This window comes from Brassica napus, unplaced genomic scaffold (assembly GCF_020379485.1).
Source record: "Brassica napus cultivar Da-Ae unplaced genomic scaffold, Da-Ae ScsIHWf_2632;HRSCAF=3384, whole genome shotgun sequence".
Lineage (NCBI taxonomy): Eukaryota > Viridiplantae > Streptophyta > Magnoliopsida > Brassicales > Brassicaceae > Brassica > Brassica napus.
The window spans coordinates 70583-94149 of NW_026015932.1; the positions used below are offsets into that span (position 1 = coordinate 70583).

The window sequence follows — 23567 nt, forward strand, 5'->3', positions numbered from 1 at the left end:
GGGGTGGATTTACATCCTTCCTCAAGGCCCATTAGACAATGTACTAGGCCCATTTGGCTAGAAAACCCTAGACATATCTTTTTATAAATAAGGAGCTCCTCCTTATGAGAAAGGAGATCTCTTCTCCCATTTTACACATTAAACACTTCTTACAAAGAATTTATAGATTTAGATTTACTTGATCACTCTTGTAATATAATCTTTGATCTATAAATTCTTTTTGATGTTCATTTCTCATTTGATTCTTCAAGATTTCTCCTAAACCTCAAGAATCTAATCTTTTATTTTTAGATTCTTTTATTGTATTGATTCAACAAACATTTCAGCATAAACACCATTTTTGGATCAAACAGTTGGCGCTAGAAGAAGGGGCTAGGAGAACAATCTTGAAATCTATCAAACTTGAGAGGAACAAAAAAAAAAAAAAAAAAAAAAAAAAAAATTATCAACAATGTCGTCTTGTTTCTTCACCAACACACGGGTTTGGTTCTACAGAGCGGGAGAGACGAACGATTACGGGTCAAAGGTCGAAGCTTTCTTCAACCAACGAGAAGGCTAGCTTGTCGTCTCGATCCTCACAGACGGCGCCAGTGAAGCACCCGTCTCGATCCGCCGGTGAAGCTTCCGTCTCGATCCGCCAACACACGGGTTTGGGTTTGGTTCTACGGAGCGGGAGAAACTAACGATTACGGGTCAAAGGTCGAAGCTTTCTTCAACCAACGAGAAAGCGAGCTTGTCATCTCGATCCTCACAGACGGCGCCGGTGAAGCTCCCGTCTCGATCCGCCGGTGAAGCTTCCGTCTCGATCCGCCGGTGAAGTTGACAGAATCTCGTCCGCTTCTGCGCAAAAGTGTCGATCCAGAGCTCCTCATCCATGCCAGAACTTCAAAGGTACAAGCTTTCTATCCGAAAGGAGACCTCTCTGTGGGACTTGAATCGAACTCTTGGTGGGTTAGTAACAAGATGAAGCAACAATGGCCGTTCCTCTCTTTGCCGACTTCAACCTCGACCTTTCCGACAAAGATCACGAACTCGTCAACTTCGAAGACTTCTGGTGGTGACCGTGAGGAACAATCAATCATCTTATCACGGTTTTATCTCTTCACGAGGGCTCGGCCAGTGAAGTTCATGATCTCCTCTTGACACGACAGCAACCAGCCTAGAAGCTTCACGACCCATTCGAGGGAGAGTAGATCTTTGGAACAAGAAGCGCCGAGACCGACAGACCTCTCGTTGAGGGCCCTTGCTTCCACGCCATTTTCGTTGTCATTGTTGTCATGGGTATGATGAAGAAGCGCAGGACATGTCCATTGTCGATGTGATGCTTGAGATGGCTAGTCCCAGCCACTTTGGTGCCACTGCTGTAAGCAAAGCTCTGTTACAGCCCTTTCAAAAAGCCCTTCCGCAACCAGGCTCCGTAACGCCGATGGTGAAGGGTTCCCACACCTTTTGACTTCTTCATGCGTTGCTCATCTTGGCTTCGAGCTCGAGGAAGAAAACGTTATGTTGTTTGGGCTTGAGAAACCTGAGAGACTTTGGTCTGGAGGAAAGCATAAGGCGTGGGTATGATGACAAGCTGAAACGAGTCGTTCATGCCAAACACCATGAAAAGGGAACCTCAGTTGGTTCTCTCTCGACGTCTCGTTCTCGGCTCTGTCAACACTCCGATAAGCAGAGCGTCTTCAACTTCTACACCAAGACGCAAAGATGGCTCCGCGTCTTCAAGTCCCATCACGAGAGGTGTATCAGACATGGCTTTACCTGCATCTCTGTGTGCTTCAAGCTCTGTTCAAGCCCCAAAAAACACAAAGAAGAGAGAAGATAACCGAGGCACCTATCCACGAGCCTGAGAAGGCTTTTCCTGTGTCGATCATAGTGAGCTTGTCTCTTAGCTCCTAGTTCACCTGACTTTCTCGAGCACACCTGCCTGCCGACGACGTAAAGATTGTTATCCCCACGGAGCTTTCTGCGAACGGGACGTCTTCACTACAAGCTTTAAGATGGAAATAATCAGCGCTGCCCACAAGTCAGGCTTTGCCGAAAAGGAGTTGTTATGATCTAACGAGGTCTTGAAACGACATCTGCGGTAACTCCTTTGCCAAGATACAAACAAAGCTCTCGGCGACCTTGGACTTTTAATTCTTCTTCACGACAAAGATAAGCCTCTCTTATTAAATCATCACATGGTTTATTCATTTTTAAATTACGTGTGTCAAGATAGACATTATAGCTCTGACTTAAATTATTAAACAATTCTAAGCTGCTCACTCTTATAACTTTTATGAGATGACTCTTGTAATTGTTTTGCTGTTGGTGGACAATTATTATATCATCATATGCATTTGAGAGCACTAAGCAAAAACAATTTCGATAGCTTGCATATTAATTATGCAACAGTTGGTTGTTTCTTTTGGCTTATATTAATCATGGTCATGCTTTTTTGCTGTGAACCAGAGTTGATTAGATCGTTGAGCCAAAGAGAATCAACAAGTGACTGCTACTATCATGTCCTCATGCTTCGAAGGACGGCCCTGAGCTACGAGCTTTTCGGAAGCGGTACAAGTGTCACAAGCCACAACGTTTCTCAACGTCATCATAGCCTGACGAACACACAAGCCAACAACTTGCTCGGCACACATGATCTCAACACGAGACTTCGGGTCGGCAATAGTTCGGTAAACGTGTATTTTAGGCACGAGTTTAAATTGAACTTGCTTTTTATTAGGCACGAATTTGCATTCGATTCGCTTATTGTTAGACACGAGTTTACAAAAACTCATCTTTGGCTAGGCATGAGTTTACAGAAGCTCTCCTTCCACTAGGCACGAGCTCTCAGTAAACTCGCCTCTGTCTTAGCATGAATCAAGTAAACTCGTCTTTCGCTAAGCACGAGTTTAAAGCAAACTCGCTTCTTACTAGGCACAAGTTCGAAATAAACTCGCCTAAACCGTCATAGGCATGAATCTGTCTAGTTCATTGTCTAATAAACCCTATTCGTAAATTTCGCAGAGATCGATTTCATCTCTCTCAACGAACTTGGGGGGACTTACTGTTGGGGGTGGATTTACATCCTTCCTCAAGGCCCATTAGACAATGTACTAGGCCCATTTGGCTAGAAAACCCTAGACATATCTTTTTATAAATAAGGAGCTCCTCCTTATGAGAAAGGAGATCTCTTCTCCCATTTTACACATTAAACACTTCTTACAAAGAATTTATAGATTTAGATTTACTTGATCACTCTTGTAATACAATCTTTGATCTATAAATTCTTTTTGATGTTCATTTCTCATTTGATTCTTCAAGATTTCTCCTAAACCTCAAGAATCTAATCTTTTATTTTTAGATTCTTTTATTGTATTGATTCAACAAACATTTCAGCATAAACACCATTTTTGGATCAAACGCACACAGTTGCTCCGGCGACGAGCTCAGGTGAGCTTTCTCTTTCTTTCTCTCTCTCTTTCTTTCTCTCTCTCTCTCTCTCCCTCTCTCTTTCTCTTTAAAGAAGTTGGGGATGGTGGAGATGGTGGAAGTGGTGGGGATGGTGGAGATGGTGGAGATAGTGGAGATAGTGGAGATGGTGGGTCATTACAAGAACCAAAGCTTAAACCAACCACGCTTGTGACTTTTCGTGTAAATATTTGTATCTTTTCATGTGTATTCAACATAACACCAATTATACTCCAAAATTATTCCTTTGAAGTTTGAACACTCTTATTATTGCTTTTGTTTGAAAGGACTGAAACGAAAAACAAACCAAATTTGACGGTGCGCCACGACACGATTCCATCTTACTGTATCAATCTCTATAATGGGCTTTATCAATCGTAGGCCCATTATTCGCGGATCCCGTTCGTGTCTTCCAAGCCTGAACCCTGGGTTTTGCCTGCTCTCTCCGTCACGTCAACAACTCCCTCTCTCTTCCATGGCGTCTGGCTCACTAACATCTCCACTTCTTCCTCTCCTCTGATCAATGGCGGCTCTTCTCTATTTCCCTAAAATCTCATCACAAGTGACTTCCTCACATTTCCTCTCTCCGTCATCACCGATGAATCTGAGGAAACTCTCTCGCGCTAGCTACGCACTCACTCTTCGCTCGAAATCCACACCACACGCACGAAAATACTTCCACACAACCCGATCGGCGGAAGAAGCTTGCTCCGATCAACATTTACGGGAACGATTGTCCGCGGCCTTATCAAGAAGATCTCTAGATTACAAACACTGCAAACAGCTCATAACCACCTTATCGCCTCACGAGTTCGATAGATTGTTTCCTGAGTTCAAATCCAAAGTCAATCCTAAGGCGGTTTTGGATTTCTTCAGATTAGCGTCTGATTCGTTTAGCTTCCCCTTCAGCCTCCGTTCGTATTGCTTATTGATAGGTTTATTGCTCGAATCGAATCTGTTATCTCCCGCTAGGCTAGTTCTAATCCGTTTGATCAATGAGAACGTTCCGGTTTTGCGTTCTGATTACGATTCGATTGCTGATGCGATAGTGAGTTTTGTTCGTGTTTTGATCAAGAAATCAGAAGGAGACTCTCAGATTTGTTGATTGAAGTTTACTGTACGGAGTTGAAGCGTGATGGTTGTTATCTAGCTCTTGAGGTGTTTCTTGTTCTGGGAAAGAAGGGTATGTTTCCGTCTAACACGACTTGTAACGTCTTGCTGACATCTCTAGTTAGAGCTAACGAGTTTCAGAAGTGTTGTGAAGCTTTCGAAGTTGTTTGCAAAGGAGTTTCTCCTGATGTTTACTTGTTCACTACCGAGATTAACGCGTTTTGCAAAGGAGGGAAAGTAGAGGAGGGTATTGAGTTGTTTTCGAAGATGGAGGAAGCTGGTGTTGCGCCGAACGTTGTTACTTACAACACTGTTATAGATGGTTTGGGGATGATTGGGAGGTACGACGATGCGTTTTATGTTTAAGGAGAAGATGGTGGAGAATGGTGTGGAACCGACTCTGATCACTTATAGTATTCTTGTCAAGGGTTTGATCAAGGCGAAGGGGGTTAGTGATGCTCGTTGTGTATTGAAGGAAATGACGGAGAAAGGGTTTCCTCCTAATGTTATTGTGTATAATAATTTGATTGATGATTTGATCGAGGCTGGGAGTTTGAGCAAAGCTGTTGAGGTAAAGGATGATATGGTTTCAAAGGGGTTGTCTCTCACATCTTCGACGTATAATACTCTCATAAAGGGATACTGCAAGAACGGTCAAGCAGATGTTGCAGAGCGTCTCCTGAAGGAAATGTTGTCGATGGGTTTAACTGTAAATCAGGGCTCCTTTACATCTGTGATTTGCTTGTTGTGCAGTCGTTGTATGTTTGACTCAGCACTTTGTTTTGTTGGAGAGATGCTACTGCGTAACATGAGCCCTGGTGGTGGGTTACTTACTACATTGATTTCTGGTCTTTGTAAGCATGACAAACACTCATGGGCAGTAGATCTTTGGTTTAAACTCATACATAAAGGTTTTTTACTAGACACTAAGACTTCAAATACTTTGCTTCATGGACTCTGTGAAGCAGGGAAGCTGGAGGAAGCTTTTAGGATTCAAGAAGAGATATTAGGGCGTGGTTTTGGTATGGATACCGTTTCTTATAACACGTTGATTTCGGGATATTGCAGAAAGAGGAAAATGGAGGAAGCTTTCAGGTTAATGGATGAAATGGTTGATAGGGGACTTAAGCCTAATAACTATACTTACATCATATTGATCTGTGGGCTGTTTGATATGAAAAAGGTCGAGGAGGCCATACAATTTTGGTGTGCTTGTAAAGAGAATGGTATGCTTCCAGATGTTTATACATATTCAGTCATGATCAATGGATGTTGTAAAGCTGAGAGAGCAGAAGAGGGTCAGAAACTGTTTGATGAGATGGTGAGCGAGAATGTGCAGCCAAATACTGTTGTTTACAACCATCTAATCCGAGCATATTGTAGAAGTGAAAGGCTATCGATGGCCTCTGATCTCAGTGAAGATATGAGACACAGAGGAATTTTACCTAATAGTGCTACTTATACTTCACTAATAAAGGGGATGTCGATTATTAGCCGTGTTGAGGAGGCAAGACTCCTCCTCAAGAAGATGAAGGAGGGTTTAGAACCGAACGTCTTTCACTATACATCACTTATTGATGGGTATGGTAAATTGGGTCAGATGGTCAAAGTTGAATGCCTTCTGCGTGAGATGCATTCAAAGAACATAGTCCCAAACAAGATTACCTATACCGTGATGATTGGTGGGTATGCCAGAGATGGGAATGTAACAGAAGCTTCTAGGCTTCTAAATGAGATGAGGGAAAAAGGAATTGTTCCAGATTCTATCACATACAAAGAATTTATATATTGGTATCTTAAACAGGGAGGTGTTTTGCAAGATGTTGAAAGCTCTGATGAAGAAAATTATGCAGCAATCATTGAAGGATGGAGCAAAACGATACAGTAGCTGATGAACAAGGTTCCTATTCTGGTTCTCAATGACTCTGTTAGTTTCTTTGCTTGCTTCAGTTCTTGGTGGAAATAGTTCTGATTGTGTATCCTGGATGCTTATACTTGCAGTTGGGAAATTGAGACCCAGTGGTGTTCTCAGTTTTGACGGTCTTGTTCTCGCCCAGGATTTGCATCTTCTTTATAGCGGAAACACAGTAGCATGGCATGAATGGGTCCATTGCTTTAGAGTGTAATCAACCACTTTGGTTTAACAGCGTTGACCTGCTTCAGCTTTAGAGAGAAAATGGTGTTGCGTTTGGCATCATATGGGCTGGTGCTTATCAGGTTTAAAAATTGAGTGCCACAAAATCAGAGCCATCTAATAAATTCTGGATCAGTGCAGACACTTGGAATAGCAGTCCTGAAAAGATTCTACAGGTACGATAATCTATACACCGCTTTGGGCCTTATGTATAATGCAGCTTACATTTCTATGCTTCACCCAGAAAAGTACAAAGTTTTCCCTGATACTGCTGTCACACCGTATTAACTTCTTAGGGTATTAACGGTTAGTCAGAGTTTCTTGGATTCGGGTTGCTAGAATCTAAGGACTAGATTCGCTGGACTTTGAATTTTGAAAGCGTAAACTGAATAAATTTTTTGTTTTATTAATATCGAGATTTTGATTACAAATTTTTGGTACTTACAATAAGTAGAGTGTATTACAAAAGGGGTGAGAGCATAGATTTTTTAGAGTGAGAATATTTTTTAGAGCGAGAGGGCTTCAGAGAACTTCTGACGCTTCTTTCGTCTTCATAGCTTGTGTATTTATAGGCGAAGAGGCTTGCTTGATAAGTTTGAGCTGTGGCGTTGATTCATTGGTTGAGTACACGTGTCTTCCATCTAATGGTGCCGACATCGTTATTGAGTCACTGCTTGCGTCATTGCTTACATCACTGCTTGCGTCATTGCTTACATCACTGCTTCTAGAGCTTCTTGCGTATTTATTTTATTTTATACAACTAGATATACTCTATTTATTATTTTAGGGTACGAATAAGTACAGTTTTTATAAAAGATATTATATAATAATAAAGTATTAAAATAATATAAAGAGTCTACTAGAATGTAAATCTCATTTTACCAATTTTTTCTTTGGCACTGCAGTAGCTTACCAGCGGATTTATTGCCTTTGTTCAGGACTTACAACCGGGAACACATCTGCATTCGGGCCTTAGAGTAATATTAAAACGAAGTTTATACAATACTTTTAACTTTTTTTTTTTTTTTTTTTTTTTATATTTCGTTGGAATCCTAAGCACAAGGGCCTCCGAATGGATCCTCAGTATCTTGCATAGGTTCATCTTGTTGGTTTACTTCGTCAGAATCAGAGTCAGAAACGTCCAACGTTTTCTGAAGTGCTTGAAATATTTCTTGTAAGACAACTTTTTTGCCTTTTGATTTAGAAGAAGAGCCTGATCCTGTAGGACTGGTTGGTCGTTGTTGCTGAGGATGTTGGCCGTATTGTTGAATTAATTGTCTCGAATGCTGACGTTGGTCTTCAGTCGGAATTGATCTTGATAGTTGAACTATTGATCTTTCTATATTTCTATTGTCGGTGAAGAATTTTTGCATACTGGTGATTGAGCATCTTTCTTGGTCGTATTTGTCCCACCATTTGACGCGGAATTGCTTGACCAAAGACATTGGCATGTCGGGCTGGAATTGAGTAAGGTGGAAGTGCCAACTGCAAATCCATGGAATTCCCATGTCGATGTGGAAGACTATTTTGGATAAGATTGGGATGGATGGTTGAGGTGTTTGTTTTTGGTAATATGGTAAGAATGTTTTGAGTATAGGTTCTGGGTAGATTTGGTCAACTGGACCAAAATAATACCACCATTCGTAGAACCAGTTTGATATGAGTTTGGGACAATTGAATTGAAATTGGATAAACCATGAATGGATGAATGGTCTACGGAAGAATGTGTAGAAAAAGGCGTTTTGGTAATCTGTGTAGGTGTATCCGGGTATGTAAAAGCCGGGAGTATTGAAGGGTTTTTGAGTATGGAGGTTGGTGAAGCCGAGGTCTCGGTAGGATGCAACACGGATAATTTTGTAGGTTGAGTAGTCTATTTGGTCTGGGTTATTTTGGTTTTCATGATGTACAATTGAAGCAAACATAGAGTCTACTAGAATGTACTCGTAGAAGGTTTGGTTTTTGGTTACATTGTCTGTTGTCCATAGGCTTGTTTCGTAGAAGACACGGTTGATATAGTTTTGGAGTTCTTTTAGGGTTATTGGTTTTGGAAAATGGGTTGTATGGATGTGTTGGTAATAAGGTTTTGTATGGTAGTCGGACTTTTGAGTAGGAGTTGGTGGTTTCGAAGAGGTATGGCCAGGATTTGGACTAGCTGCTTTTGCATATGATAAGGGAGGAAACTCCGCAAGGGCTGAGAAGGTGTTGGTAGTTTGAGTAAGATGTTTGTCTTGAAGGCGCGGTTGGTTTTTGATATAGTCGAGGGCTGTCATTGGTCTTTTCTTTTTATCTGCCATGTTGAATATTCTGTTGATTACGTTTTCCCTGTAAATATTCACGAGTTAAAAAATCAGGTAAAGAATTATTTTCTCCTTTTATATATTGAATATCGAAATCAAATACTGATAAAATTGCTTGCCATCTTGCAAAAAAATTGTTTTGAAACCAAATTTTTGACATCTTTTTGTAAAATCTCTTTCGCTGATTTGCAATCTACGCGAAGTAAAAACCTTTTATTTATTAAATCGTCTTGGAATTTTGAAATACAGTTTACGATTGATAAAACTTCCTTTTTAACAGTAAAGTAGTTAGTTTGGGGTCCTATCATACTCCGGAATGGAACCTAACTATCGCTTCTTTGGTCTGACTGGGTGGTGTTTGCTTAAGAATACCTCCATAACCTACTTCTGAAGCGTCTGTTTCTACTATCATATCGGCTTCAGGGTGTGGGATAGATAGACAGGGTAAGGTCTTGACATTTTGCTTGACCTGTTTGACTAAATTAGTATGTTTATCTGTCCAAGGTTTAGGATTTTTTTTTTGTAATCTTTGATATAATGGTTAAATAGTTTTTCTAAGATTTGGAAGGAAGTCATATACATAATTAAGGCATCCTAAGAATCTTTGAAGTTGAGTTTTTTCTCTTAATTCATCGGGAAATTTATCGGCGAATTCTATTGATCTTGCAATAGGGACTATAGTTCCTTGATATATATTATGACCTAAAAATCTTATTCAAGTTTGGAATAACGATATTTTCTTTGCTGATATTACTAAACCGTGTTTTTTGACTGTATGTAAAAATGTTTCTAAATGTTTAACATGTTCGATTGAGTTTGAATAAACTAATACATCGTCTATATAGACAATTGTGAATTTAATATAATTATTGAATATGTCATTCATAATATGTTCAAATTCACTTGGTGCGTTTTTTAATCCAAAGGGCATTACGTTCCATTCGTAATGTCCAAATGGTACTGTGAATGCAGTTTTGTATTTATCATTTTCGGATATTTATATTTGCCAAAATTCGCTTCTCATGTCAAATTTTGAGAATATTTTTGCATCATATAATCGATTTAATATATCTCTTTTATTTGGTATTGGATATCTGATCCATTGTAAAACATCATTTAATGGTTTATAATTGATTATTAATCGTGGTATTCCACTTTCTTTTTCAGCTTGGTTATTTACGTAAAATGTTGCACAACTCCAAGGTGATTTTGATGGCCTTATTAATTTCTTTTTAAGTAAGTCATTTATTTCTTGTTTACATGTTTCAAGTAATTCTTTATTCATTTGAATAGGTCTTGCTTTAGTTGGAATATTTTTCTCATTAAAATCTTTTATATAGGGTAGTTCGACTGTATGTTATTTTCTTTCCCAAAAAGCGTTGGGAAGATCTGAACATACTTGCTCTATTAGTTTGTTCTCGATTTCTTTAATTTTATTTTGAATATAAGGTGTTTGGAGTTGTTCTTCTATTTTTTTATAAGGGTTTTGAACTTTCAACTTCTGAATCAGCACTAGATTGTCTAGCCTGAAATTCAGAATATGTTGGTCTAAATTCAGAAAATGAACTTCTTGAATGGTATGAACTTATTCTAGGTGGAATAGGTTTTTTATATGATACAAATTGTAATAATATTTTACCATCTCGTTGTTCAATTATTTTTTGAATATTTCTTTGTTCATTATGGTGTAGGTACTGAGCAGATGGTAAATGATCATTTTAGAGGGGAAGATTTACCCAATGCAGAACCTAGGAGATTTTATGATATGTTGGATGCTGGAAAGCAACCATTGTACGAAGGTTGCAGAGATGGTCATTCAGCTTTATCATCTGCTACAAGATTGATGGGCATTAAAACAGATTATAATTTGGCTGAAGACTGTGTGGATGCGATTGCTGATTTTGTAAAAGGTATTCTACCCGAAGATAATGTAGCTCCTGGTTCATACTACGAGGTTCAGAAACTCGTAGCTGGTCTTGGTTTATCGTATCAGGTAATAGATGTATGCAGCGACAACTGCATGATTTATTGGAGGGCGGATGAACAGCGGGTTACATACAAATTTTGTGGAAAGTCTCGTTATAAAGATACGAGTGGAAGAGTTCCAGTGCCATATAAAAGGATGTGGTATTTACCTTTGACGGAAAGGTTGCAGAGGTTGTATCTGTCTGAACGCACAGCGTAACCAATGAGATGGCATGCGGAGCACTCAACAGATGGTGAGATCAGACATCCTTCAGATGCAAAAGCGTGGAAGCATTTCCAATTAAAGTATCCCGACTTTGCGTATGAGAGAAGAAATGTCTACCTTTGATTATGTACTGATGGTTTCAGTCCGTTTGGCAAGAGTGGAAGACAGTATTCTCTATGGCCCGTCATTCTTACACCATACAACCTACCCCCAAACTTGTGCTTGCGACGAGAGTTTTTGTTTCTCTCGATTCTCGTTCCCGGACCAGAGCATCCTAAGAGATCACTTGATGTGTTTCTTCAGCCACTAATATATGAGTTGCAACAACTATGGGCTCAAGGTGCTGAAACATACGATGTTTTGTGTAAAGAAAACTTTCAAATGCGGGCAGTACTAATGTGGACAATAAGTGATTTTCCAGCATATGGTATGTTGTCTGGATGGACAACGCATGGAAGGCTATCATGTCCATATTGTCAAGATAACACTGATGCTTTCCAACTAAAACACGGAAGGAAAACGTGTTGGTTTGACTGTCACAGGAGATTCCTACCACCTGATCATCCATATCGTAGGAGTAGGAATTTGTTTACGAAGAACAAGAGGGTGTTTGACAGTCCACCTCCGGAAATTTGTGGGAAAGATTTGAAGATACAACTAAGAGATTTTGGTGCAGAAAGGACGCCAGACGTCGGTGGACATGAGCGTTTTCCGGTAGATGCTGTTGGAGAACTACATAACTGGCACAAAAAAGTATTTTCTGGGATCTGCCATACTGGGAGGATCATCTGCTAAGGCATAATTTAGATGTCATGCATATTGAGAAGAACTTTTTTGACAATCTCATGAACACGATCCTTAATGTTCAAGGTAAAACAAAGGATAATTTGAAGTCAAGACTGGATTTAGTCTATATATGTGCTCGTTCAGAACTTCATGTTGATGAGAATGGTAGGGCTCCTTTTCCCATATACCGACTTGATGCAGCGAGAAAAGATGCGTTCTTTGATTGGATTTCAAACGATGTGGAATTTCCAGACGGTTACGCATCAAATTTGCGTAACTGTATCGACAGAAAGGAAGGAAAGTTTACTGGCTTGAAAAGTCACGATTGCCATGTAATGATGCAGCGCCTCTTTCCGTTCGCCTTCATGGAACTATTACCACGAAATGTTCATGAAGCAATTGCAGGGATAAGTGGTTTCTTCCGCGATTTATGCACGAGATCAGTGACTCTTGAAGGTATTGAAAATTTGAAGACTAACATAGCCGTGATTCAGTGCAACCTTGAGAAGATATTTCCTCCCTCATTTTTTGATGTTATGGAGCATCTTGTTATTCACCTGGCAAGAGAATTGGTGGTCCTGTGCAGTATAGATGGATGTATCTGTATGAGCGGTATATGTTCCATTTGAAGAAGATGGTGAAAAATTTAAGTAGGGTGGAAGGTTCTATAGTCGCACAGATGATCAATGAAGAAACTTCAAACTTTGCCGAGTACTACTTTCCAGCAGAAGTTCAGACCAAAAACAGAAGACCTGCTCGGCATGATGATAGAGACGAACGGGCAACATATCATGTTACGGTTCTAGACATTTTCATAGACATTGGACGACTTAGCGGAAAACCAAAGGACCGTAGACTTACTGAGCAGGAGCGCAGTCATTTGCAAACATATTTGCTCACCAACTGCGAATACGTTCTACAATATGAGAGGTAAATAAATGAGCTTACAAATTTTTATTTTAACAAGTTGAAATTTAAATCTTAATTAATTACATTATTGTCATCATATACAGGATTTTCATGGCAGAAAAGCGGTTTGAGTATAGATACGCCACAGAGGACGAACTAGAAGAAATGAAGCAGAGAGAATTTACTGGATGGATGTTTACTTATGTGAGTGCTTTAAACAAATTAAAATATATTTTATCACATATTTATACTAATTCACATTTATTGATATAACATATATATGTGCTATTAATAGGTGTCTGCTGGTTTGGCCAGAGGTGAAACATTTGACGATTGGATACGTGAGATGGTCGTTGGACCAAACTTTGTTGTGAAGTCATATCCGAGATTTTGTACTCGAGGATATGCATTCACAACTCAGAAGAGGAGACGTTCGAGTACGACTTATGATGCTGGCGTTTGTTCTGCATCAGGAGATGATGTATACTACGGACACATACATGAGATTTTGGAAATCAAGTATTTGGGCATGGTTGGATTGCGCTGTACTGTTTTCTATTGTGATTGGCACGACAACACTCCAGATCGAGGTGTGAGAACAGATGCATTTGGTGTTACATCAGTAAATTCGAGGCGAAAGCTGCAATATTATGATCCTTTCATTCTTGCTTCTCAGGCCGATCAGGTAATTAAATGTTAATTATTCAGAATGATTCATCATCATGTGTATTAATTTATAATTTTTCTAAATGTTACAGGTTTGTTATATCAAGTACCCCGGGTAAGGAACAGAGATGATCCATGGGTTACTGTTACAAGACTCAACCCGAGAGGCCGAGTTCAGGGAAGTTCTGAGCTGGAAGACCCACTACAACCAAGCACATCCGGCAACTTAAGTGCAGCAGAAGATTTAGCTGGAGTTGGCCTTGTAGTCGATTTAACCGACTTTGGAGAGGAAGCCGTCGTTCACGTAGAGGATGAACCAGTGATTGGAGAGTTTCACCAAGATCCAGATTCAGATTCATCTGGTGATGATGACTCGGAAACAGACTACCATTGATTTTTTTTTTTTTTTAAGAAATACCGAGGAAATTCCGAGGAACACTTGATATAACCTCTTTCCTCGGATATTAGTTATTTGGTTTATCTAGCAAGGCAAAGCTGAATACGAATTAAAAACTACTCAAAACACAACCAAATAAAACGAAGAAACCATGTAAAAGAAATACGAACTCATAATTAAGAAAAAAAAAAACTAAGTTCAAAATTAACAGAAAATAAGACCATAAAACGTTAGAATAGAAAAGAAAATAAAATAGCGCGGTCGGAAATCAAATGGCAATACTGGCCGGTGATAGCTCCTACTCCTCGTCTCCTGCTCCAGATGTTCCTGCATCGTTGGGTCTCTTGGACCTCTTTCTTACCCTGTGTGTACCACTCGAACCCGAACCAGAGCTGGATGGAGAGTTGTCCCGATGAACTACATCATCCTTTTGGCAACGACACGGCCTGATACGTGAAATGGCAGCCCAGATCTTGTGTAGCATGTCGTTGTTTGTCTTTATGCTCTGATCTCTCCAATGTTGTTGCTGGCGCGAAGTGGCGTTCGGTGGAAGCTCTTGCAGCTTGTACTGGCTGGAGTCTGATGGGAGTAGCTGATGGGGTTGTGAATCATCTGGAATGGCTTGTGCAGCCTCATCTTCTCCTTCTTCATCAACCACGGCCTTGCCTTTGGTCTGATATTTTGGCGTGAAGAAGGATGGCTTGTCTACTAGTGCGGTAGCAGGGGGTAGGAACTCAACTGCAGCCTCTGAAAGTAGAGCAGTCAGGCCGATCTGAGGCAGGTGGCAGTAGAGTGTTTTCTTCGCTCGGTCCTGGAATACGTAGACGTAAGGACCATCCCGATCGATCCTCGAGTGGGGACCAGCTATGAACTCCTTACTTACAGATTTTTGACATCCAGGTAGTTCCAAGCAATGTTGTTCGATCTGTCCAGTGCTACCTGCTGGTTCTCGCAGTCTACACCCACATGTCTAAGGATCCGAGTAATCACTGCACCAAATCCACATGCATTGCTCTTGGATTTGGTTACTTTCCCCTTGTATCCTGCTAAGTTTGCGGCCAGCACCGCTCCCATGTTGAAGGCAGTAGCAGGTGGGAATGTAGAGTTTCCAAATGCCGGTAGCAAATGCCTCACACCTTGGTACAGGAGGCACAACTCCCATTGCGTGACTGATGCGGCTGTGGTTGTCCCGTATAGCAATGAGCCAATGAGGCGTGTGGCATATCTCAGTACTGGGCTCCGGATAAGTGACTCCTTTGCCTGAGAAGATCTATAAACCCCTGTGCCAATCGTTTCCCAGAAGTTCAACAGCTCTGAAGTCCAATAAAGACCAGATGTCCTCTCCCCTGCACTCAATCCAAATAGTCCGCAGAGGTCTGTGAAAGATACCTCATAGTATACTTTCTGCACTACGAATGCCAGAAAACCTTCCTGATGGCTATCATCGGGACGGCTGACGTATGCGGATGCTATGAACTGGCGTACCAACTCCGGATAAGTGGGTTCGTTGAGGTTGCATAGTTGGCCTAGACCCATGTTCTGGAACAGCCCTTCAATGTCTGCTTTGATTCCCAATATTGTCATCGTCTCAGGACATGCTAGTTGTGTAGCCGGAACGGCTACCTTCTTCATGTTGTTGTAGTGGGTGGTATCAGACTTATCCCACTTCTTTGGCCTTTGCTTCTCTCGCTGAGACGAACCCTCTTCTTGTGTGTTCTTCTTTGCTGATGTTTTCGTGCGCTTCATTCTCTACAAAATAGAATCATTGCTCTCAACATGGTTATAATCAATTAAGAACTCAAAGCAACATGAAAATGAAAGGCGAAATCGAGTTGTGATAAAAAAAAACAAATTGAAAAAAATTCTCAATCCCTAAATCATCTCAAATCCTGTTCCAAACTCGTTGATCACAGACAATTGTGTTCTATTCCATGTTTAAACATCTGTTTCATGCATATTTGATCAAGGAATCAACACGGAAATAAGAAATTCACAAAACCCAAAAAATTGCTCAAGAACACGATTTCAGAATGTGGAGATTCGCGGAGTATACCTGTCTTAGGGTGAAAACGAGTGTAGGAATCAGGTAGAGCTCGAAAAATCAAGGGGAATAGAGCCCAAAATTGTTCAAATCGGATGATTATAGAGAGAAAAGGGGGGGGGGGGGCGAATTATAGGGGAAATCGGAGGGGATGAGAGTTCTGAGGTTTAGATCCAAAAAAGGTCGGGTTTTGCCTTATAATTCTGTTTCCCGCACACGCATCGATCGATGCGTTTTGAACAAATACGGATCGATCGATCACATTCTTACGCTTTGGTCCATCTTAGTGATCGATCGATCGTTTTTGGACATATATCCATCGATCGATCCGTTTATAAAAAAACTTACAAGATTTTCCGAGGACATTCCGAGGAACATTTGAGATTCTCGATCGATCGATGGGATAATCTCATCGATCGATCACATTCTTACGGTCCGGTCCTTCTTAGTGATCGATCGATGCGTTTTTGGACATATATCCATCGATCGATCCGTTTATAAAAAAACTTACAAGATTTTCCGAGGACATTCCGAGGAACATTTGAGATTCTCGATCGATCGATGGGATAATCTCATCGATCGATCACATTCTTACGGTCCGGTGCATCTTAGTGATCGATGCGTTTTTGGACATATATCCATCGATCGATCCGTTTATAAAAAAACTTACAAGATTTTCCGAGGACATTCCGAGGAACACTTGAGATTCTCGATCGATCGATGGGTTAATCTCATCGATCGATCACATTCTTACGGTCCGGTCCATCTTAGTGATCGATCGATGCGTTTTTGGATATATATACATCGATCGATCCGTTTATAAAAAAAAATGACGTATTGAAACCCCAAACACTAGTTCCTCGGAATTTCCTCGAAATATTCTGAGGCAATTCCGAGGAAGAAGAGGGTTTCCTCGGAGTTCCCTCGGAATAATCCGAGGAAATAGGGTTTTTAAACCGAAAACAACGTTTTGCGGTTTGAATAACACCTATATAACCCTTATTAAGTGTCTTACGTTCATTATGAAGTCAAATATTTGTTCCTTACCGTATAATTAACACTTTTCCGATTGTATGAACGAAATCCCACAACATAAGAGAAACACTTATACCTTTTAATGAACGGTAAAGGGAATACTTTCAATTAGTTTTGAAATTTGTTATTTCATGGTTTATGCTCATCTATACAAAGAATCCTCAATGGTATGCATTACAATTGTATAAGAAATGAAATACGGCAAAAAAAAATTGATGTTTTGAAACCCCAAACACTAGTTCCTCGGTATTTCCTCGGAATATTTTCATTTTACCGGGCAAATATTTCGCGAAAATTGAAATTAGAATTCCGACGGATAATGTCCGTCGGACCCTAGGTTTTATAACCACGAGCCCCTTCTTCTTCCCCATTTCTCTCTTCTTCCTCTGCGCGACTCCTCTCTTCTCTCCGGCGATTTCCCCCTGAAATCCGACGATATCTCCGGCGATCTCCCCCTTCTCTTACACAAATCATGTAAGGACCCTATCCCACTCTCTTAGGTTCTATTGTTAGGTTTTTGTGTAGTTTTGATAGATTTTTGTTAGGGTGATTGGTTAGGATTGTGATTTGGTTGTATAATAGGTTTAGAATTATGATTTGGTTGAATAATTGTTTTGTTGAATTGATTTAGAATTTTTTTATAATTTTTTTATTTTTTGTTTTTATAAAATCGATTTTTGTTTTTACAAATCGATTTTTCTATATAAATTCGATTTTTTGGATTTTACAAAAAAGTTTTGTATATAAATTCGATTTTTTGGATTTTACAAAACATTTTAAATATCTATAAAACTTTTTTTGTGATTAAAAACTATTATTTGGGATTTAAAAATATTTTAATATATATATATTATTAAAACTATTTTTTTGTAATTATTAAACTATTTTTATTTATTAAAACTATTTTTGTTTTATTAGAACTATTTTTATATATTTATTAAATATTTTTAATATATATAAATCTTTTTTGTGATTAAATTATTTGGGATTTTTTTTAAAAAAATTAATTATATATTTCTCTATTTATTAAATATATTTTTTTAATTTACAGGTCTCATGATGATCAGACCCGGCCTCGACAGCGTCGTGGTCGTGGTGGTACGGGGAGCCAGTCTCGGGATTCCAGCCATTTTCAGGATTCCCCTTCGCCCCACAGCTCCAACCATACATCTCCCTCTGCTGCACCCGCTCCTGCTCCTCTCGCTCCTGCGCTGCTGCATCCGCTCCTGTTCCTCCGGGTCCTCCGGGAGTGATGCGTGTTGCGGAGTTGGTTCAACAGCCCGGTCGTGACCATCTTCCGTATCTCACTCCGTATCCACATGGACGGGGTCAAACATGGTAATTAAACATTTTTTTTTCTTTAAATTTGGATTCATTATTAACCGTTTATTCTTTTTATTAGGTTCAACCGATCCGGGAACGGGATCAGCGCATGGATCAACCGTATGATGTACTCGGCCCTCGACAGTGGACATCCGACTTTCACTCACTTCCCTACCGACAAGCAGGTTCTGTGGTTTCGTCAGTTTGCGGTAAGTATTCTAATTTTTACTTATATTTTTAATCTTTAATATAAATTTTCTACTAATTGTGTTTTTTTTTCAGCAAGAGTTCAACTGGAATTCCGATGAGACGCTCTTTATCTATCACCACTTCGTCCATAAAGTTATGGACAACTATGGGAAGCAGATCCACGAGTGGAAGAAGAAGTGGGAAATCAATAAGGTTCGATTTAATTTATTAAACATTTTTTAATTTATTAAACTATTTTTTAATTTTTAATTATTAAACTTTTTTTTTTTTATTAAAAGGTCCCAAAGTCGATGAACGACACGGTCTGGAAGGAGTTGTGTGCGCATTGGGATAAGGAAGAGACGAAAGAAACTTCTTCCACCAACTCCACCAACCGCAGGAGCGACCGTAAAGGGAAGGGCATCTACAAGCATAACTTGGGTGCTCAATCTATTGCCACTCTGGGAGATCGCATGGTAAGTTCAACCGCTTTTTCTTCAATTATTTGAGTTTCAGAATTTTAATTTATTGTGCATTTCTTCTAATTTCTAATGTTTCTTTAATTTATGTTTTTTTTCAAGGCGGAAGAAAATGATGGCGAGCCGGTTGATGATCTCGCCCTAATGAGGAGGGCGTATACCAACAAGAAGACCGGCCAGATTGATGACGGTCTTGTGAGGGACGTGGTCGACCTGGTCCAAACTCAGGTGGTAGACGAAGTGTCTCAGCTTCAAACCGAGGATGACGCTTCGACGGCTTCGACCAACTTGTCCCGGTTTCGAATCAACGAAATCGTTGAATCCGTAAGTTCTTTTTTTTTTAAAGTTCAATTCATTTATTTCTTGGTTTAAATTTGTAAATTTGGCTATTTTCTATTCAGTCGGTTCCAAAGAAGAAGGGACGTTTGGTCGGTTTGGGTCGTCGCACCCGGTCGGTTCCTCCTTCTTCTGCACCACCGCCCTTTGTTGATCCAGAAGTACTTACGGCTCAGTTGAAGGACAAAGATGATCGTATATCTTTGTTGGAGACCCAGATGGCGGCTCAACAGGCGGGCTTTGAGGTACAGAGGAGGCTGAACCAGCAAATGATGGAGATGATGCAGAGGATGTACCCGAACGAGGTGTTCCCGGACGTGCCAGACCCGTAGTTTTTTTTTTTTTCCAAAAACTCGGAATGTTTTATTTTTATTTGTGAAACTTTGAATATTAATTAATATGATTTCAATTTTAATTTTAATTTCATATTTTCGAATTTAAATTTCAGAAATTTTATTTTTTAAAAAAAAAATAATATTTTTTACATTCCGAGGAAATTAATTATATTTTTTACTCGATCGATCGATGCGTTTTTGGACATAAATCCATCGATCGATCTGTTTACAAAAAAACGTTCGGAATATACCGAGGGACCGGTTCCTCGGAATATACCGAGGGACATGTTCCTCGGAATATTCCGAGGAATATGTCCGTCGGTATATTCCTATCGATCGATGTATATATGTCCAAAAACGCATCGATCGATGAACGTCCGAGGAAATATCCCGACGAAGTTCTCCCTCGGTATATTTCGAGGACATTTCCGACAAACTAGTGATCCTCGGAATTTCCTCGGAAGTTTGTTTCCTCGGAATTCCGTCGGAAAATTCCGAGGGATTTCCGAGGAAAGAAGAAATTCCGAGGAATTATTTTCGACGACTTGTTTCGTCGGTATGTCGTCGGAATAACGATATTCCGACGAAATTCCGACGATTTTTTCCCTCAGAATCCTTAATGTTTTCTTGTAGTGTACTATCAAATTGATTTGCGGTAAAGGGATCGGATAAAAGTGTAATTTGTACACTTTTCTGAAAATTATCTTAGATTTTGTTAGTTTGAAAGAGAGTCGATTACCCGAAAAGTTGCGATCTCTGAAAACATGAAAAACATATAGATACCAAACAATATGAACGTGGGTATGGACCATTCTTACGTACTCTACATCCGTATCTAAGTGAGTTCCATGTATTCTAGGTTCTTCTTACGTTATCTCAAATCTATTTCTTTTACAAGAAAAATAACGCGAGGGTGAAATTATTATTCTAGACTCCATATTTAAATCATTTATAGTTAATTTTTGTGACGTGAAAGAGGTAAAGTCACTTGATAATGGGGAGTACATTTCATTTTCATCTTCGCTTTCATGGTCCCCTTCTCACCAACTGACAGGCAGCAAGCAACGTAGACCACATGATATATACAGTGTATATGCACAGTATGGCATATACAAGAATCATTGATACATCAAGCATATTCCGTACAGTACAGACTTGGAATGCTTACGGCATCTCCGGTCCATAACACTAGAAAACCACATTAAAATTTTAGTGTAATTTCAAAAAAAAAAAAATATATTCTCCAACGACAACATTAAACTTTACACTAAAACCTATTTTATATTAATGTATACATTATAATTTTATTTGTCATTTATTTAATTGTGTATTTTATTAATAAAATCAATAAATAGTGTTTTAGTTGAATGAATAGTATTTTAGTGTGGTGAATAATGTAACACCAAATTTGGTATAAAATTATAGTATTGCACTAAAATAGTGTGATTTTTAGTGTAAAAATCACACTAAAATAGAGTTTTAGTATTGGATTGGATAAGGTCTTAGAACTGAGGCGGAAATTAAACAAAGTTCTCCCCCCCCCCCCCTTCCCACAAGTTTTGCATAGAAGGTTTGCCTCTAAAAGTATTAGGCAGCATATAAACTTCTGAAGAGTTTAAATGATGTTTTATTAAAACTCGAAAAGTTTAAATGGTAATATACCAGTTTATACTAAGTTCAGTTCTGATTCCCATACAACCGAAACACTCGAATTAAACCAAAATCCAGATTAAATATTATATCCAAATCAGACTTAAACCAAATATGAGAGTATCCAAATATGAGATTAATAAACAAGCAAGACAAGACGTAGACGTTTTGGATGTAAGTCAACTTACATATATGATATATGTTTATATTATATATTATTTTGTTTAGTGACTTACGGGCTTTACTTTTGAATGATGTAGGATTTGTTTGAACTAGATGATATGCAAGATGCTACGGAGGAAGGAAAATCTGTCTTGGATATATATATCTCGATGAAGCGAAGTTAGAGATGAAAAATCATCCTCATATGTGCGTTTTGCAGTATTGGAAAGACCATGCCCATCGTTTTGGAGCTTTGACTTATATGGCATATGACATACTAAGCATTCCTATAACTACGGTAGCGTCTGAGTCATCTTTCAGTATTGGCTCTCGTGTTTTAAATAAATACCGAAGCCGTCTTCTTCCTAAACACGTCCAGTCTTTACTTTGCACCCGATCTTGGTTGTTTGGTTTTATTTCCGACGACAATGGTAATATATTTTCCATCTCAGATTATTTATTTATATTTTGTTATTATTTTAACATGAAATGTTTATAAGTGTTTTATTTTAATTTTATAATTTTGACAGATGAAGACATTGAAGATGAATTGTCTCAAGACTCTCATAAAGAATAGAGATTTTGATCATTGGTTTTGCTTTAGTTTTAATTTATATTAGGTGTTGTTTTTTTTTTGTCATGTGTTGGTTTTTATTTAGTATTTAATATTTATGTTTTGGATTTTTTAATATTTAAATTTTGAACAATATTATAGAAGTTATTTTTATCCCTATTTTATTTTAAAATTATTTTAGTATTTTCATTTAGATCACGAGTTAGCTCATTTAACTCATGATCTAGATGATCTGAGTTCGAGTTTACATATTGAAGCTCATATAATAAATGAGCTGAGCTGAGCTCGCTCATGAAAGAGCCGAGCTCGCTCATGAAAGAGCCGAGCTCACTATGAGCTGAGCTGAGTTGAGCGAGCTAGCTCACTTTGACACCCCTCTATTTAGGGTCTGACTGATTTCCCCGCTACCACCCGCAAACGCATCTTTTGCGGCTGTTGGCGTTTTGCAACAATCACTCAAACTGCTCTAAACCACTTCAAATCGTTCTAAACCTCATAATTCAAAAGCTGGTTCCCGCTAGCTTTTGCGTTTGCAGGTGGCTGCGGGAAGATAATATTTTTTCTTAAAAAAAAATAAAAATATAAATACCAAAATAAAAATATTCAATAAAAATTTTAAATTGGAATTATAAATATACTAAAATATATCTATTATATTTTAATTAATATTATAAAAAAAAATCTATAAGTTTTAAAAATTCAAAACTGTAACTTTATAAATATAATTTTTATATTTATTATAATATTATGATTTTTGATATTTCTATAGTTATATAAAATATAAATATTGTTAATTTATTATTTAACTGATGCTGCATTTGGTAGTTAACCAGTCATAAGTATCCCGCAAACGCACTAATTTCTAACCCCAGTACCATCCGTACAAATCTCTTAAAAGCGCTAGAAATCTCAACCATCCGCATCCGCAAACTTCAGCAACCGCAACCAGGGGCGGACGTAAAGCACTAGAGTGTGTGGTTTTGTTTCCATTAATAATTAGTCTAAGTTTGTTCAAATACATATAAGCTAAGCTTTTTGTTATAAGAAAATGGTTATGTGCCCCGTACTAAAAATTATTTTGGATCCGCCCCTGACCGCAACCGCAACCATTGCGTTTAAACCAGTTAGACCCTTATGTTGGGAATAACACTGTGGTTGTAGTCGATCCATATTTTTCGGTTCCTGTTATACCTTTTAACTAGGTAGTAACCCGCGATTTGCGCGGAATGAGATTATTAACTTGGTTATTTTTCAGATAAGGAGACATTAGATCTGTTCAATCTGGATATTGATTCGGTTTTGGGTTGGATTGTATTTTGGTTTTTAATTTCCTAAAATATAAATATCATTCTGAATCTATATTTATTTTGGTTTTTTTTCGGTTAAAAATGCTTTAGGTTTTTATTTGTTTGGTTATAAACAAAAAAATATTATTATTTCTTTGATTTCATGTTATATAAATTTTATATGATCCTGATGTCGAATAAAATGAAGCCATTG

At 38.7% G+C, this 23567-nt stretch overlaps 1 pseudogene; it reads left to right on the forward strand.

Annotated features, from left to right (window-relative positions):
- The first annotated feature begins 3976 nt into the window (after window positions 1–3976).
- LOC106422162 lies at window positions 3977–6685 on the forward strand (annotated as a pseudogene).
- Window positions 6686–23567: the final 16882 nt, after the last annotated feature.